An 18,410-nucleotide genomic window follows, 5' to 3' on the forward strand; every position below is an offset into this window, starting at 1 on the left:
GAGGGCAGAGACCTCGACACCCGCTGTTGCTAGCACACGATGGTGGCCACGGGATAGAATCTGCGACGGCATGTGTGATGTGTATCTGGACACGATCTATTGATGCGACTTTTCTGATGGGAAATTCGCAATTGTGGGAAATTGTTTATGCACTTGCGCGAATATAGGCCCGAAGTCATGGTGGAAAAAAGGAACAACTTTTTCTTTCATCAGTTTCGTTTTTTGTACGTGTCGTGATTTTCGCGCTCTTTTTTCCACTCTGAAGCTATAACTACAAAGAAAATTGAAACAACATCCAACACTTATTCTGCATTCACCTTTCGGCGAAAAAAAAAATATTTGGCACTAGTGAAGTCGAGGATTGGAATGGATCCACGAAGACAGCATCTACTGAGTGCCCGCAAAGTGAAAATCATGCGTTAGATTGTGCTCTTTAAAAGTGAACCACACTTTACCTTTACCTAAATCCTTAAACTACTATTAGGCGGTCCCCATGACTGTTGTTCTCACTCCGCGACTTCCTCCTGTACTAATGATAAATGACGAAATAAATGCACCGATAACAACTTGTCCACTTATTGTTCTCGCAAATGAAATTTTAAAATCGCGCGTTTTCGAGCGCGCGCCTTGACATCGCGGCTATTCGGTTCTTCATCGTTTTCGGTTCCGTCGTGCAGGCAACCACGCGTCTCGCGATGGAATCCAGAGAGGGCGTGCCACGGGCATGGCGTGCCCACAGAATCGCGCAGGTGCTCGTGCGAACCACGCGACCAATGTTCCAGCTCCGTTCCAGAGATTTCGTCCAGCACTGCGTCCACACCTAGATGCGGCTCAGCTACACGGTGGACGAACCCAAAGGACCTGACGCGACGGCAAAGGTCCAACGAAAGCGTAAGACCTTTGCTTCGCTCTCTGCTTCGTCACTCAGTGCGGTTTATGAAAAGCTTTCTCACACGCTGTGGTGGCTTAGTGGCTGTATCGCGCTCTCCTTCTTAGCACGAGGTCGGGGATTCGATTCTCCCTCGAGGTACACCCGTACTATAATGCTAGCTGCATTACTACTGTCCTAGATGCGGGAGACATTTCGGAATAAATGCAAGTGCGAGCAAGAGAAAATAATCGGAAAGCCATTTCTGCTGTATAGCCAGTCTTTAAGCATGCTGTCGACCCAAGTCCGCAGTGCGGTCCAGGAATTAGGGTTCTATTAAACAGGCATGTGAAGCAGCAAACAGAAGTACATAGCCTAGTAACTTTCGATTTGTTCGCGTTTGAATTTACGCTGTTAGTACCTAAGAACATAGTCATGGCTGACGCGAAGAACGTATCAGGTTCCAAGCAGGACATGGAAGAAGACAGAAATATAACGCTTGTGGGGATTTTTTTTTCTAACTTCACATACACCAGTGGAGTGGAGGCTTCGAGGCGTTATCTGACACTTCAAACCGCCGAAGAGACGGAGTAGGCAAAGCTTTGACATTCTAGGACACACTGCATGATTTCAGTCGCATCCACGTGCTTCCCGCACCTCATTTGCGTAACGCCAGCGGTAGTTTCATCGCAATGCCTCGCTACCATAATATACAGTATCGAAGTAGAGAAGCGGCACATCGTCACCTCACGAGTACCCCGCCGGCTGCCGTCAGTTTCAGTGGTGGCAAGTCATTTTTCAACAAACAGTACACACGCTTTCTGTAAATATAAGGTGAAGGTGTATTGTTACTTGGCGATGCTTACTCTTAAAAGAAGCACAAAGCAAGCCTTAGCAATGTGCTACGTGAACATCAGAATGGAGTACGAGCACGAGATTTGTTTGACCGCAGGTCTGCAATAAAGGACCACGGAGCGGCTGCCTGTGCCGGTCGGTCAACCAGCTCTTCTGCAACTTTCACTGGGTGCAGAGCATCTTGAGCCATCACCAGGTGGACCTCGACAAGTCATGAACGGCCAGCGGAACCGACGGGTGCTTCCACCTTGCGGAGCTGTCCCCATGGAACAACTTCCTGTGGGTTATTATCGAGCTACGCGAAACACGGCTGGCCCTGGCTTCCCTGCGAAGACGCGTAGTTGCTCTGGCTTCCAACAAGCAGCGCAGGTGCCCGTTCATTCTGGTTCATTGGCCGCTGATGGAGCACCGCTCCATCGAGTTCCTGGAGCTGCTCGAGTTACGGATGCCACCAAAGCAGTTCCAGTTTACCGACAACCTTATCCACGTCAGGCTCCACTACCACCTGTTGGACTACCCGACCAGGGACCTGATGGACGCGCTCCGCTCCACAGCGACCACGCTCGACAAGTTGGAGATCGGGAGCGTGCACTTCTCGAGCGCGGGCGTGAGCATGCTGTGCTACCTGTTGGACAGGTGCGACGCCATGCGCAGGCTCGTCTGCCTCGAGATCTGGATCGACGTGCCCGTGGCTCGGCGTAAATGCGATAATGCGCCGTGCTACGCGGCAATGCCAGATCCACGTCGCCGAGCTGTTCCGGGTGGTCCACTGCTGGCCGATCTGGTGTCCTGTACCGCAGTCATCGAGGAGCTCGTCTTCAGCGGCTGTGCGACAGGGACGTACGGGACACTGCACCGTCTCGCACCGTTGCTCATCCTCGTCGCCGATCGGTGCGCGACGCTTGGCACAGTAGAAAACTGCAAATATGAAGTGACCGAGGTGAACTTCGGAGTCTTCTCAATCGTGTTGAGCCAATGGGTCAGTGGCGAGGCACATTTGGCTTTTTTTTTTCAGCTCAGCACGAGGTTCATGTAAATTTCAGTGTATATATGTATTAAAGCGCTCTCATTCGTTACTTTGGCCCCTTTGGATGGTTGAATTATGCCACACAGTGAACAATGGGACATGCACAGTGACTCAAGTTGTCTGCTGTCTTCGGCCATTAGTTATGTGCTGGCTGAAGACTTGGCAAGCAGACTACCTGTGCCACTGGGTATAAACCCGAATGAGATTGCACCTAACACATTATAGGTTATTAATTGCCTGCGTTCAGTAGCATTTTTTACTCGGCAACGCTCACTCAACTTCAATTATTTTTTACAGTAACCAATTACATTCAACCAGTTATTACCCTGCAAATTTCCATTGGCGACGCATGTTTAAGCGCATAGAATTTTGCGGGTACTACATTAGAAGGCCCATGGTCGGTGGCACGCAGTAGCCTCCCGTTGTTCGCCGAGGATTTGCACGGGTCTTTATATATGCTCGATAGCGATGACCACTTAGGACGATGATGCCAGGAAATTGCCTAGGGAAGCTTTTCCGACTCTCCTTTGGCCCATGGGGATCACCCCTTTTCTATCACAAGCAACAATGTAGTGCTCTGCTTCACAGAGGACTCGGACGCTAGTTCTGGAGCATGGAGTAACAACAAGAATGTACGGAAGATATTTATATGTTACCACATTGGTCTTCGTCTCAGCGCGCACGTAAGACATCATTTATTGTTGGTGCAACCGTCCTGATGTAAAAGCTAGGGAAGGTTGCCGACAAAAATTTTGAAAAGCAGTTGTTAGAGAAGGCAACTCGTGAGGGCTACAGAGGATACACTCAAAGCACAATACTAGCTCGCTGAATTTACTATGTTTGAGCAATCTAAATAAAGACTGACAGGAGAGTAGCGTAAATGTGATCGATTAGCTTTTAGTAATTGGTCTATTACTTTCATGGAGCACTAATTTCATTGTGGATGAAGAAATTCGTGATTGCTATCACTTATCATGATTTTTCTGTAACGTGTCAAAGCCGCGCCCGAATAGAACTCTTCCTGCTGGCTGCTGTCTCGCCTAGTACAACACTTGGTTCATTGGATATGTGCCACTGGGTGTGTTCCTGAACAGACACCGTCGGCAGTACGTGTGCAATATCGGAACGTGCCCATTCTTGGCCAATCCGTTGTAATGGATGTGGCAAGGTTAATCAAGCGGTGTTTACCGTCAACTATATTAAAATGATATCGCCCCATCCGCAACTGACAGCTCCACGTCGAGCAGGATCCCTTCATGGATAACCATTGTCACAAAGTTGTAGCCAGAATACTAGGGATATTGGGGGTTGCTGCGGAGTTTCAATCGGGGTGCAATGTTTACAACATGATACACTCTAGCGTATCATTAGGCATGTCAGCTGGCAGTAAGATTGCCACTGCTGATGTGATCCAAGGTTTCGTGATTTACTAATGGCAAGGCGATGTGCTGCAGACTACACGATAAACCTCTCATGGCATCGGCCACAATTGTTTCTAACTCTTCCGCAACTCTCCGCCATGAGGGAAGTGCGTTTTTCACTCCGACAGGGCGGATAACCAAATAAATGTGATCGCAGACGGTAGACACAAAGCCATATTAGTACCTGCACCTGACTTGGAACACTGGAGGCTATACTGGCTTTATTGAATTATTGCCGAAGGCTATTGCGAACATTTTCACCAGTTACATACACGATTTGCTTCCTTTATTATTCTCAAAATATTTATTTTTTCGAGACGCATAAAAAGGAATACGGCGAGTAGTTAGTTTAGTGTTCGCATTGCGCTCCCTGGGGTGTTGATTTCACAATCTGGAATTTTGAGATATTGTCCTCTTCGTCCACGCTTGCGTTTTGAGCCGATCAGTCTAGGTGTATTCACCCTATAAGCAAATGTGACGTGAGAAGAAGGCAAATTCCACAATATCGCCTAACCTGACTCTATGACAGCACCGCATGGTTCACTGAAGGATGACGGAGATATGAAAAATCCGCGCGAAAGAATTATTCAACCTAAGTACCTTATGGTAGCTTTCTCCAGAATTCATGGGAGTAATACTTGGCTTACCTGTTCACGACAGTGTTGTCTCGCGGCTATATCATAGGTATTTTGAACAGTGCATTAAAAAAAAGCTTTTCAGTTATCTTTTAACGCATTTCCGAATGCACTCCTATAACCGCGAACATCGAAGTGACCTATTCACTGTTCACCTCAGGTCACTTCATGGCCTCAATGACTCATTGGGAGGACAGCTACTCATCTTTAGCAGCCTATCTTATGTCCAGTGCTGGACGAAGGCTTCATCCATTGATTTCCAATTACTGTGGTTGTGCATTATCCGCACCCACCTTATGATTCTCGTCTCATCAACTCTTCTAATCATTTACAGCCACTTAATGTATTTTCTGTCCCACGAAATACGTTCTCTTGCTGTGAATAATGCATCTCCGGACAACCACACCTGCGGATGAATCATGGACTCGTGTTTTATCCTCTAATCCACAACGATGTCTTCCTGTCCAATGACCTCAAGCCTATCAGTTCTCGTGCCACCACTTCTTTCACGATAATTACCGCCTTCTCGAAATCATTCGATATCCTGCAATTGAGCCACATTTGATGGCCGCATACAGACGATGCAGCACTCAACTTCGACTATCAATGGTTCGTGCTAGTTGTCCGAAGGTACCAGTACTGCGATATATATATATATATATATATATATATATATATATATATATTGTTACGGGGATGTTGGGAGTGTAGAAAGACTGTATTTACAATGTACATACAAGAAGAGTCAGAGTAGTTTAAATGACTGACCACCAACAACACGCCGCAGTCAGCGTCCCGCGATCTTCTTCTTCCTCTCTGTTTTCATCCATCCGTAACAGGACCGCGGTTGCCAATATATATATGTATATACATATATATATATATATATATATATATATATATATATATATATATATATATATATATATATATATATATATATATATATATATATATATATATATATATATATATATATATATATTATATATATATATATATATATGGGAGGGGTAATCCGACGACATGGTGACCAAAGGAGCACCCTAGCACCTGGCGTGAACTTAACATCGCGATGGCACCGGTCGTAACACTGTTTTTGCGTACGCTGCGAGGCTATTAAACGAGATCGGGCGACTTGACATACCATGTGAGCGTGATCGATGACTTCAGGAGCGTACTCAATTACAATAGGTGCACAGAAGGGAGGATGGTGTCAAACGGCAATGTGGGATCTCGACCGTGCACACAAAAGATAAAAGGGTGAATATCCCGTGGTGTCATGTTGGGACGAGTTATACGCGAACGTCACGTAGCCCAGCTTGGCGTCCCAGTCAAGGTGATCGTTAGAGACGTACATCGACAGCATCTCTGTGATTGTTCGGTTGAGACGTTCCGTAAAACCGTTCGTTTGTGGCTGGTAGGTGGTAGACAGCTTGTGCTCAGTGGCACAGGAGCGGAATAGTTCGAGCGGCCACGGTCTGTAAGTAACTGTCGAGGTGCACCGTGGTGGAGAATCTAGTCTTATACGATGCGTTTGCTCTTCGCGTGCTCAAACTTCCGGCATTCCTTAATCATGGACTCAGCGGTTGAGCATTTCCTGCAAAGCAGGCGGTTGAACGCATCGTCCGCGATGCCCTTCAATATGTGTCCAACCTTATCGGCCTCCAGCATGTCTGCGTCCCCTTTATAACAGAGAGCCAGAACCTCTTGAATATACGCGACGTACCAGTCGATTAATGTCTGAGCACGAGACGCTAGCTCTTGCTTGACGTCCCACAGGTCTTCCGAAAAGATCGCGTAGCTTTTCCTTGCAGGAGTCCCAGCTTCAAATGTCGGTTTCATGCGCCTCGAACGATACCTTCGCGGTTCCTCCCAAGTACAAAATCACGGTTGCCAGCAAAAGTGTGGCATCCCACTTGTTGTGCTTACCGACGCGCTCATTCGACGTCATCCAGTCTTCGACGTCGACCTTGCCAGTGCCGATGAAGATTTCCTGGTTACGCAGCTGGGTTAGCACTGCTTCCGCTGGTGTCTGAGCGGCGGAAGCAGCGCCAGTAGCCATAACAGCAGAACCGATGTGACGCACGCTACGAAGATTCATGGCCGGCTTGTGGCGAGTTTACCCCGCACCTCCACGAAAATGTTACGGGGAGAAAATATATATGTTTACAATGTATACAGTTACAAGGTTGTAGCTCAGTGGCCAGCCAGTGCAGCACCATCTACCGATCTTCGAGAAACTTCAACCTGCTCTTCACTTCACAACGTCCTTGTGTCCACAGCGGCACAAACTCGTACGGGACAATATAAAAAAGAGATAGCTAGGAGATTCCCAAAATAAGAACGAGAACTTGCTGGCGCAAACCACCGCCCAATTTACAAAGGTGCGCTCATTGCATCGACCGATCCATCCAGCTAGAGGTATGCAGATCCCTACAGAGTCGTTTTTCTCTTCAACTGAGCCTTTAATTGGCACGAAATAAACAAGCACTGCAACGTTTCTAGAATCATAATTTAAAAGTTCACGTTGAGTTAATATTTGCCTTTAGTATCCCTTTAGAGTGGCCCCTTGCCACTTTTTATCGAAGTCGAGAAATGCATTTAAAGTTAAATTAGCCTCTTTCAGAAATACTTTGCCACTAAAACTACCTAACTGCGTCCAGCAAAAGCGGAATTGTTAGCAATCGAACCCTTTTCGCGGTGCTTCCGCTCCTTTTTCAATGCCGTGCACTGGGACGGCTTAGAAGGAGCCGGGCATGCCTACAACGGTCCGCCTACCCAACGTCACCATTGCGCGCAGTTCTAATTTCATTTTGGATGTTCAGGTAGACTCCACTATTTCCTATTTTCGTGCCAATGACGCTCTTAACGTGCCAAACGGGGTTGTCTTTAGCGAGACGACATGGTCACTACAGGAATAGCCCTATACATTTGTGCGCAAGCACGACTAAAATTGGGTGCAAAAGAAAGAATATGGGGGCTTTTTCTCCTGGAATATCTGACTTTGCCTAGGTACTACGGAGTAGAAGTTTCTCTGGTCATTTTGTTTGCGTTTGTCCCTAGGGTGCCGGCATTGCGGAGTGAGGTCTTGTGTCTCTGTGCCGATGCCATGCGTCGTCCACGAGTTTTCCACGTGCGTCTCCTTGGATGTTGGTGGCGCAGTGAGATGGCGTGGAGGACTGTCAGCGCGATTGCTCGCGCTGGCCATAACCATGCGCGAGTTTGTTTACGCTCTCACGCTGCCTGCCCGCGCGGTGAACCAGGTGAAGGAGTGGGCGCTGACACCCCATCGCGTGTTCGTTGTGCCTGAAGTTACATCGGACAGACTTTTTCGCGCCTGAGGCGCTCGTGCTGAACCAGTCACGCCGGATTATGTCTCTCGTGCCTCACGGCGCCTTAGCTACTGCAAAAGCATGTGCAAAAATCGGTAGTCGGGAGCAGCGGAATGGGCGAAACAGAAGCAACGCAGGTACGTCCGATGTATTTTTCAGCCTGGCACGAGCGAAGATACTGCTTCACGAGAGCAGGCCCTCTCTCTACTACGGCCCCTATGCACTGCCGGGAAGATCAGTGATGTTGTTTTGGAGGAAGAAGTCTGTTCGACGAAGCTTTAGCTTCTGGGATTCGCGTACGTACGAGGTACCATTAGAGAGCGATCACCAAATTTTGCTATGTTTAATTCCTGTGCGGACGGCCGCGGCCAAGCGTGAGCATTGGTGGGCTTCTTCCGGAAGTATACGTAATTAGTATTAGCCTGTTTATAAACTCCGTCAATAAGTGTAAACATAACAGTAAGAGGAAGCGAACTGATCGAAACATTTCTTTATTGATTGATGTCAACTATTGGCCATTCGGAGCCGGGCATCGGAATCCGCTATATTGCGAAATAAAGCGTCCAGAAAACTGAGGAGCAATTTTCGGTTGTAAAGAGAGCGTCTGAGCGAAAGCAATTGACTCATGTGTCTGCTACTTTTCTACGCGCCGTTATTTCTCATAGAAATCTAGCAATATCGTGATTACCGAAGCGGCATCCTCATGCAGATGAGAAGACGACGCGCAATTAAGCATTCGCATTTTATTAAGCGCTGCCCAACTTTATAACACTGCAAGACATGTCTGAGTACGCAGCAATTGAGCATGTCCCTCAACATTGCGGCTTTCCGCTGTCGCTACAGCACAGCGCCTCATGATCCCGGAGGCCAAGCAATTTGCGTACTGCGAAGTTTCCTCTTGCTTTCAGTCAAGCTGTACGCTCTACGCACAAGTTAAGATCCACAGAAAACCTGCGTCCAATTTACTACAAAGTGAAAGGCGCCGGTCGGCAGGGGCAGAGACCACAACACCCGCTATTGCCAGCACACGATGGTGACCACTCTATAGAATCTGCAACGGAATGTGCGATGTGTATCCGGACACAATCTATTCATGCGTCCTTTCTGATGGTAAATTAGTAGTCGTGGGAAATTCGTCATGCAATTGAGCGAATATAGGCCTCAATTCTATTAAAAAAAAGCCTTTCAATTTCATAAGTGTCTTTTCGGGTACGTGTCGTAATTCTTGCACTTTTTTTTTTTTTCATTCTGAAGTATCACAACAATTAAAACAGCATTCAACACATATCTTGCATTCACGTTTCGATGAAAAAATACAAATAATTGGCAATGGTACAGTAGGGGATTTAAGTTAACACGCAGTGACAGCATCTGCTAAGTTCCCGAAAAGTGAACGCCGCGCGTTATATTGTGCTTTCTAAAAGTGGGCCACAAGGTGCCTGCGTCAACATTTGGTGCTCGTTTACGCTACCGCACATGTACGGAGGCTGCCCTCAAAGGGCCAAATTGTGCGTTTATTGAGAAACAAGGTGTTATCCTAACGTTAGGAATATCACTTCGCGCTTGTTTGAAAGTCTGACCTTGATATGATCACCATCGTAAACGATTGGCCAAACTTGTTAACCACACAGCCTTCTTTCGCTTGGCGTCCCCCGCTGTTTCCTGTAAAAAAAAAAGTAAGATTCGCATCACACATAATTAAGAACAGTACAAAAAGAAGGGTTGAAAGAGACACGCTCCTCTTGTGTTTCGTATGTTGCGCCATTCTGCGTGCCTGTTCATTGCGCTGTTGCTAATTATGCACTGATAAGAAATTGCCCACTTACCATTCCCGCAAGTGACATTTTTAAAATCGCGCGTTTTGCATCGTCCGCCTTATTTCGCGGCAATTCGATTCTTCATCGTTTTCGGTTCCGTCGCGCTGTCAACCTCGCGTCTCGCGAATGAATCACGAGACAGCGTGCCACGGGCAAAGCGTGCCCACAGGATCGCGCAGATGCTCGTGCGAACCACGCGAACCAAGATCGAACTCGGCTCCAGGGATTTCGTCCAGCACTGCGTCCACGCCAAGAAGCTGCCCAGCTACGCGGTTGATGAAGCCGAAGGACTTGACGCGATCGCGAGGCTCCAACGAAAGCGTAAGACGCTTGCTTCGCCCTCTGCATGCTTCGTTGCTCATTGCGGTAACGAAAAGCTCTCTCGCACGTCGTGGTGGCTTAGTGGCTATATCGCGCTCTCGTTCTCAGCACGAGGTTGCCGATTCGATTCTCCCCTACTACAGCCGTACTATAATGCAAGCCGCATTGCTCATGTCCCAGACGCGGGAGACATTTCGTAACAAATGCAAGCGCGAACAAGAGAACTATATACAACTAAATATTATGTGATGTTGTTCCGTATAGCCAGCCTTTAAGCATGCTGTCGACAGAAATTCACTTTGCTGTGCATGAATTAGGTCGTTGTTGAACATGCAATTTAAGCAGGAAAGGCCATAACGTAGCGTTGTGCCTTTCGATTTGTTCGTGTTTGAATTTATCATGTTTGTACCTAAGAATAAAGGCACATCTGGCGCGAAGAACATATGTCGCAGCAGGACATAGGTAAACAGGGAACCATAACGCGCCTAGTGATTTTTTCTTTGTGTATCTTTCCCACTTAACATGCACATGGTGTACATGCATATACATAGCAGCGCTAGCTATTGACATGCACATGGTATACATGCATATACATAGCAGCGCTATCTATTCGCTTGTTGAAAGGCTTCACCTACATTGTGTTGCTTCCCCAATACATCGGGTATATTCATGTCTAGAACATAAGCCGGCAGCTTTACTTGCCTGTTTCATTCGCTGTTGACAATGTTCATTCTTTTTCTATGTGACTTTTTATGTGTTTTGGTTTCGGAAAGGAAATTTTCGTTGTGCGTAACGAAATGAGGGTTGCTGATATCTCTACGCTGGTTTTCACAATTGTATGGCAGTGAAGTGGAGGCTACGCAGCGTTCTCTCACACTTGAAAGTGCCTCCGGGAAGGAAAAGACAACGCTTTCATATTCTGGGGCACATTGCGCAATTTCACTCGCATTGGCGTGGTTCTAGCTCCTCATTTGGCGACCGCCAGTGGCAGTTCCTATCGCAATGCCTCACTGCCGTAAAATACGGTATCTAAGTAGAAAAGCTGCGCATCCTGATGTCACGAACACCCCGATGGCTACCGTTAGTTTCAGAAAGGCAAGAAATTTTTCAGCAAACTTCACACACGTTAACTTTCTGTTAATATGAGATGAATATCAGGCTAGTTTTGTAACGTTACTTGGCGATGCTTACTTTGAAAAGAGCTCGAAACCGCGCATTAGCGATTAGCTATATCAACAGCAGAGTGGAGTACAAGCACAACAGGTGTTTGTCCACAGGTCTGCAAGGAGGGACCACGGAGCGGCCGCCTACGACAGTCCGCTGCGTGTCTGGTCGGCAGCTGTCCCGTCGTGTGCCGGTCGGTCAACCAGCTCTTCTCCAACGTTCGCTGCGTTCGGAGCAAATCGGGCCATCACCAGGTGGACCTCGACAAGTCATGCACGGCCAGCGCAGCCGATGGGTGTCTCCACCTCTCGGAGCTGTCCCTGTGGAACAACTTCCTGTGGGTCATCATCATCAAGCTACGCGAAGGACGGCTGGGCCTGGCTTGCCAGCGCGGACGCGTGGTTCCTTTGGCCTTCAACATGCGGCGCAGGCGGTCGTTCATTCTGGTTCATTGGCCGCTGATTCAGCACCGCTCCATCGAGTTCCTGGAGCAGCTCGAGTCACGGATGTCACCAAAGCAGTTCCATTTACGGGACGGCCTCGAACTTAGCGAACACCTGAGGCACGCCAGGCCCTGCTACCACCTGTTGGACTATCCGACCAGGGACCCGATGGAAGCGCTCCGCTCCACAGTGACCACAATGGACAGGCTGGAGATCCTGAGCGAGCGCTTCTCGTGCGTGGGCGTGAGCATCAGTGTGAGCTGCTCGACAGCTGCGACATTATGCGCACGCTCGTCTTCCTCGAGCACGGGACTGACGTGTCCAATGCTGAGGCGTTTATGCGCTGAGGCGCCGCGCTACGCGCAGCGCCAGATCCACGTCGACGAGCTGTTCCCGACGGTCCACTCCCACTACGTGCTGACCAACCATCTGTCCTGTAGCGCAGTCATCCAGGAGCTCGTCTTCAGCGGCTGTGCTTCAGACACGTACGGGATGCTGGACCGTCTCGCAGCGTTGTCGTCCTCGTGGCCAGTCGGCGCGCGACTCGATAAGTGGCCAGGCCCCTTTGACTGTAGTTTTATCTCATCGCGACGTTCTTTGACATTTCAGTGTGTATTAAAGAGTTTTCGTTTGCTACTTTGGTCACTTTTAACGGTTGAATGATGTCACACAGACAATGGGACAAACACAGTGACTAAAGTTGCCCAGTAGCTTGGGCCATTAGGCATGTGCTGCCCGGTGTCTTTGGAAGCAGACTACCTTTGCCATTAGGTATATGCCCGAATGATCCTTTTACGTAACACATTACACGTTAAGTTCCAGCATTCAGAAGAAGTGTTCACTCGGCAGCGCTCACTCCAATTACCTTATACTGTCACGTGGTAGTGACGGTGAAGAAAGCAGCAATACGGTGAAATACAAAACCAACTTTTATTGGGCGAACCTGTGCGCACAAAAACAGGCTACACTTATAGCACAACGATAGCGGCGAACACTGTCGGCGATCGTCGGAAATCTGATCAGCGGGTCAAGCGCGTCGGCTTTTATACAGCAGTCATCGAATGTTCGAGACTAATCGTTGGGACCCGCATGCCTTCCACAAAGTTCTACACCATTCGAGTCACGCGATGAAATCAGATAACACAAGGTTCGGCGACAACAGACAGCGGATAGAAGCATCGATAACTTACCAGAAACTTCGGATACATGCAGGCGCGTCAAGCGCTGTGCGATAACATATGTTAGGCGGCGAAACGTGATCGCCCGATAAATAGAAGTACACGTGTCAATACAGTAACCGATTGCATGTAACCAGTTACTACGAGGCAAGCTTCCGTATGCAACGCACTTTTAAGCGCATAGAATTTTCCGGGAACTACATTAGGAAGCCCACGGTCGGTGGCACGCAGTAGCCTCACGGGCATTCGTATACAGACTGGCAGACGCACGCGATTAGTATTTGTTTCCTATTATGAACCTGCACCAGATGTTCGCCGCGATTTGCACCGGCCTTTCTATATGCTCGATAGCGATGACCACTTAGGACGGTGACACCAGAAAATTACCCAGCGAAGCTTTTTAACTCTTCTTTGGCCCTATGGGGATAGCCCCTTTTTCTTTTACCAGGAACAATGTAATGCTCTGCTTCGCAGAGGACGCGAACGCCACTTTTGGAACATTGAGTAACAATAATCGTGTGCGGAAGTGATTCGTACATTAAAACATTGGCCTTTATCTCAGTGCGCACATGAGAGAGAATTTATTTTTGCTGCCGGCGTCCTCATGTAGAAACTAGGGAAGGTAGCCGGCGAAAATTTTGAAAAGTAGTTGTTCGAGAAGGCAACTCGCGAAGGGCTACAGAGGACACACTGAAAGCACCAAACAAATTCGCTGAGTTTACCATGTTTGAGCAATATTGATAAAGATTGAGACGAGAGTAACGTAAATGTTCTCGATTACATTTCCGAAAATGCTCTATTAATTTTATCGTGACCGCAAAAAAAAAAAAGAGAAAAACAATTTTGGAGGAGAAAGTTCTTATTGCTATCGGTTAATTTCTTTTTTTTAATTTCTGTAACGTGTCCAAGCCGGTCCCGAATAGACAACTTGCTGTTTGCTACAGTCTCGCCTAGTAGACAGCGTATGTCCCTGGATATGTGCCACTGGGTTTGTTCCCGAACAGACACCTCCGGCAGTACGTGTGCAGTATAGGAATGTGCCCATTCTCGGCAATTCACCTGCAATGGATGTGCAAAGGAGAATCAATCGCTATGTATGCACTGCAAATGCACTTCTATAACTACGATCATCGAAGTGACCTATTCACATTTCACCTCAGCTCACTTCATTGCCTCACTGACTTATTGGGAGGACAGCTTCTTGTCTTTAGCAGCCAATCTTATATGCGATGCTGGACCAAGGTTTCTCCCAGTGATTCTCCCACCTTTACCAGCAAATTTGCTCATCTCGTCAGCCCTCCTAATCATTTACAGCAATTTACCGCATTTTCTTTCCCACGAAACACATTCTCTTGCTGTGAATAATGCACCCCCGGATAAACACATCCTACGTGACTCGCCACCTCTACTTTTTATACTTATCAGCGGGTGTATCATGGACTCATGTTTTATCCTGTAATCCACAACGCTGTCTTCGTGTCCCGTGACCTCAAGCCTATCAATTTTCGTGCCGCCGCTTCTTGGCCGATATTTACCTCCTTCTTGAAATCAGTCGATATCGTGCAACTAAGGCACCTTTGATGACTGCATACAGACAGTGTAGCACTGATTTGGGACTGTAAATAATTCGTGTTAGTTATCCGGAGTTACCAGTTCTGCGAACGACACACACACACACACACACACACACACACACACACACACACACACACACACACACACACACACACACACACACGCACACACACACACACACACACATATATATATATATATATATATATATATATATATATAGATATATATATATGTGTGTGTGTGTGTGTATATTGAAGGAAAGGTTGTGTAGGTCCGGTGCATAGGTACTTGGACAAACGAAGCAGCACACTTACCAAAATTGCATTTTTAATGTTTTAACGTTTCGGCCGTGCCACGGCGTTAAAACAATAAAAATGCAATTATCCTAAGTGTGCTGCGTCGTTTCTTCAACTATATATATATATATATATATGTGTATTGTACTATGAGTGAGTGAGTGAGGGAATAAACTTTTATTTGGTCCAGCAAAGCGCGATAAAACGCGCACCCGGCTAATCCCACGACGGGACTGACAGATCTAGTCTGCCGGCCCGATCGCGGGCGCGCTGGACGGCCAGGATTTGGTCCTCAAAGATGGGACTTCGCAGGAGCGCGTCCCACTCTTCCTTGGTGAACTTCGGGCCCAGCGACCTGCACTCCCAGAGCATATGACGCAACGTAGATACCTCACCACAGGCCACGCAAGAACAATTCGGATAAATCTCGGGATATATACTATTAAGGGACGCCGGATTTGGGTAGGAGTTCATTTGCAGAAGTCTTAGTGTGACCGCCTGCGGCCTGCTTAGCTTGGAGTGAGGCGGGGGCATAACCCTTCTCTCTAAGTAAAAGAATTTAGGGATTTCGTTGTGTGTGAGAGGAGCGTCTCTGTGTCCGGGGAGATAGTCGCCCGATCCGAGGGCAGCGCGGTCGGTAAAGCCACGCGCAGCCTCGTGGGCAGACTCGTTGAGGTTCAGAGGAACCCCCTCAATGGTCCCGGAGTGTGCAGGGAACCAAAGGATCGAGTGCATGGAGGTGTTGCCGTGTTTGACGCCTTTCAGAATTTGAACTACCTGCCGGGCTACCCGGCCTTTCTGGAATGCCCTGATGGCGGCTTTCTAATCGCCATACACCCTGTCTCTCCGACCGTCTTGCATGGCGAGTGCAATGGCCACTTGCTCGGCCACCTCTGGGTTCGTCGTCCGGATGGAAGCACAGTTAATGACTTTGCCCAGCGTGTCAACGACGGAAACCGCAAAAGCCTTGCCGTCTCGGTATGCAGCTGCGTCCACGAAGCTTGCTGCGATTTTGTCCTTGTTTATTTACTTTAGTATATTCAATGCTCTTGCCTTGCGACGCCCTGCGTTGTGAACGGGATGAACGTTGCGGGGCAAAGGGGCGACCACGAACTACTCCCCTATTTCTCTGGGAATTTGGGTGTCTTTAGCCAAGTTCTTGGTGGGTGCGAGTCCGATCTCCTCGAGGATACGCCTGCCGGCCGGCGTGGTGGAGAGCCGAGTTAGCTGGGCCCGTTCCTGAGCCTCGGCTATCTCCTCCATGCTGTTGTTTATGCCGAGCCGAAGGAGGTCCTCTGTATCGTTCTGACGGGCAGCCCAAGCGCTCTCTTGAAGAATTTTTTAATGAGGGCATTAAGCTTTTCCCGCTCGGCTCTGAGCCAGTTGTGCATGGCCACCGTGTAGGTGAAGTGACACAGCACAAAGACGTTGATGAGCCGAAGCAGGTTGTCCTCCTTGAGGCCACGATGTCTGTTCGGGAGCCTTCGAACGAGGCGAAAAGCATTGTCGGTTTTCGCAATTATCTTGCGTAACGCAGTGCCGTTGCCGCCGCGTGATTCTATGAACATACCCAGGACTCTGATGGTGTCGACCCTGGGTATCGGGTCACCGCTCCGAGTGAACAGGTGAATGTTACTTTCCGAGACGGGTTTCCAGCCTTTGGGTCTGCGGACTTTTTCTTTTCTATAAAGCAGAAGCTCAGATTTGGTCGGGGAGCTTCTGAGTCCGGTGGGTAGCAGGTACTGCTCCGTGACGTCTACTGCCTCTTGCATGGCGCTTTCCGCTTACCCTTCGCTACCGCCGGTGCACCAGATGGTGATGTCGTCTGCGTAGATCGTGTGTTTGATACCTTCAAATTGGGCCAGATTCCTCGAGAGGCCGATCATGCAGATGTTGAAGAGAGCAGGCGAAATGACTGAGCCTTGCGGCGTGCCCCGTGGGCCCAAGAGCACCTCGTCGGAGACAAAGTCACCGATCCGCAGCTTCGCTTTCCTCCCCGTCAGGAACGAACGGACGTAGTTATATAGTCTGGGGCCCAGCTCGAGCTCTGCCACGGACGCCAGAATGTATTCGGGGAGAACGTTGTCAAACGCTTTCTCGAGGTCGAGTCCGAGCAGGGCCCTGGTGTCTCTGGTACTGCCGTCGATGATTTGATGTTTGATCATCTTCATGGCGTCCTGCGACGAGAGGCCGGCACGAAAGCCAATCATGTTGTCAGTATAGATGTTCTCTTCGACATATCTGTTTTGTCTGTTGAGGACGACGTGCTCCGCCACTTTCCCGACGCAGGAGGTGAGAGAGATCGGTCGGAGGTTGTCCACGTTCGGAGCCTTGCCGGGTTTGGGGATCAGGACGACGTTGGCGGTCTTCCATTGCTCTGGGACGCTGGCGTTTTTCCACGTCTCGTTGATCTTCTCGGTGAGGTATGCGATCGAACCGTCGTCAAGGTTCCGCAGCCTCTTGTTTGTGATTGTGTCGGCACCTGGCGCACACTTCCCCTTGAGCGCGAAAATGGCTTGCCTAATTTCCCCGCGGTGAAGTCTTCGTCCAATTCCGGACGAGCTGGGCCGAGGTAGTCAGGAAACCGGTCTTCCTCGTCTCCGTGCTTTATGGGAAGGTATTTCTCCATGAGCTTGGCAACCAGCTCGTCCCCGGAACAGGATGTGGTAGCTTCGTGAAGGGCTCTGGCGAGCGTGTGTCTCTGACTGGATCTGGTGCTGCCCTCGTCGAGGAGATGCTTTAGCATGCCCCAGGACTTGCCGTTACGCATCTGCCCGTCGATCGAGTCACAGACCTCGTCCCATTGCTGCTTGCCGAGGGTCCGACAGTGATCTTCGATGGCCTTGTTAAGCTCGGAGATCTTTTTCCTCAATCTTCGGTTAAACCTTTGTCCCTTCCATCTTAGAAGCAGCGCCTGCTCGGCCTCGATCAGATGGGCCAGCCTACTGTCCAGCTTTTCTACCTCCAGGTCGCTGACGATCTTCTTAGTCGATGACTCGGCGTCACTCTTGATTCACTCGCACCAATCTTCCAGGTCTTGGGGGACGGATGCGCTGTCGTTGCCACGGAGCTTGCGAAAAAGGTCCCAGTCCGTGACAGTGAATTCTATGGATTTACTTCGGGTGACTTCGAAGCGGGTCTCGAGCACATAATGGGCGCTACCAAAATTTATTGCGGTGTTACTCTACTCGGCTCCCTCGACGTTCTTCACGAACGCCAGATCGGGGGTGGTGTCCCGGCTCACCGAGTTGCCGATTCGGGTAGGGAACGCCTTGTCCGTGATGAGCGTGAGGTCCAGTTCGTTGGCGTTCTGCCACAGACCCCGGCCCTTGCTCGTGTCCTAGACGTACCGCCACACGCCGTACGGTGCGTTGAAATCTCCGATGACGACCAGGGGATGGGTGCCGGCCAGGTCGACGGACTTCTTGAGTATCGTTTTGAACTGCTGTTGCGAGTCCCTAGAATTGCTGTA

The sequence above is a fragment of the Dermacentor andersoni genome, chromosome 1 (assembly GCF_023375885.2).
Source record: "Dermacentor andersoni chromosome 1, qqDerAnde1_hic_scaffold, whole genome shotgun sequence".
Classification (NCBI taxonomy): Eukaryota; Metazoa; Arthropoda; class Arachnida; order Ixodida; family Ixodidae; genus Dermacentor; species Dermacentor andersoni.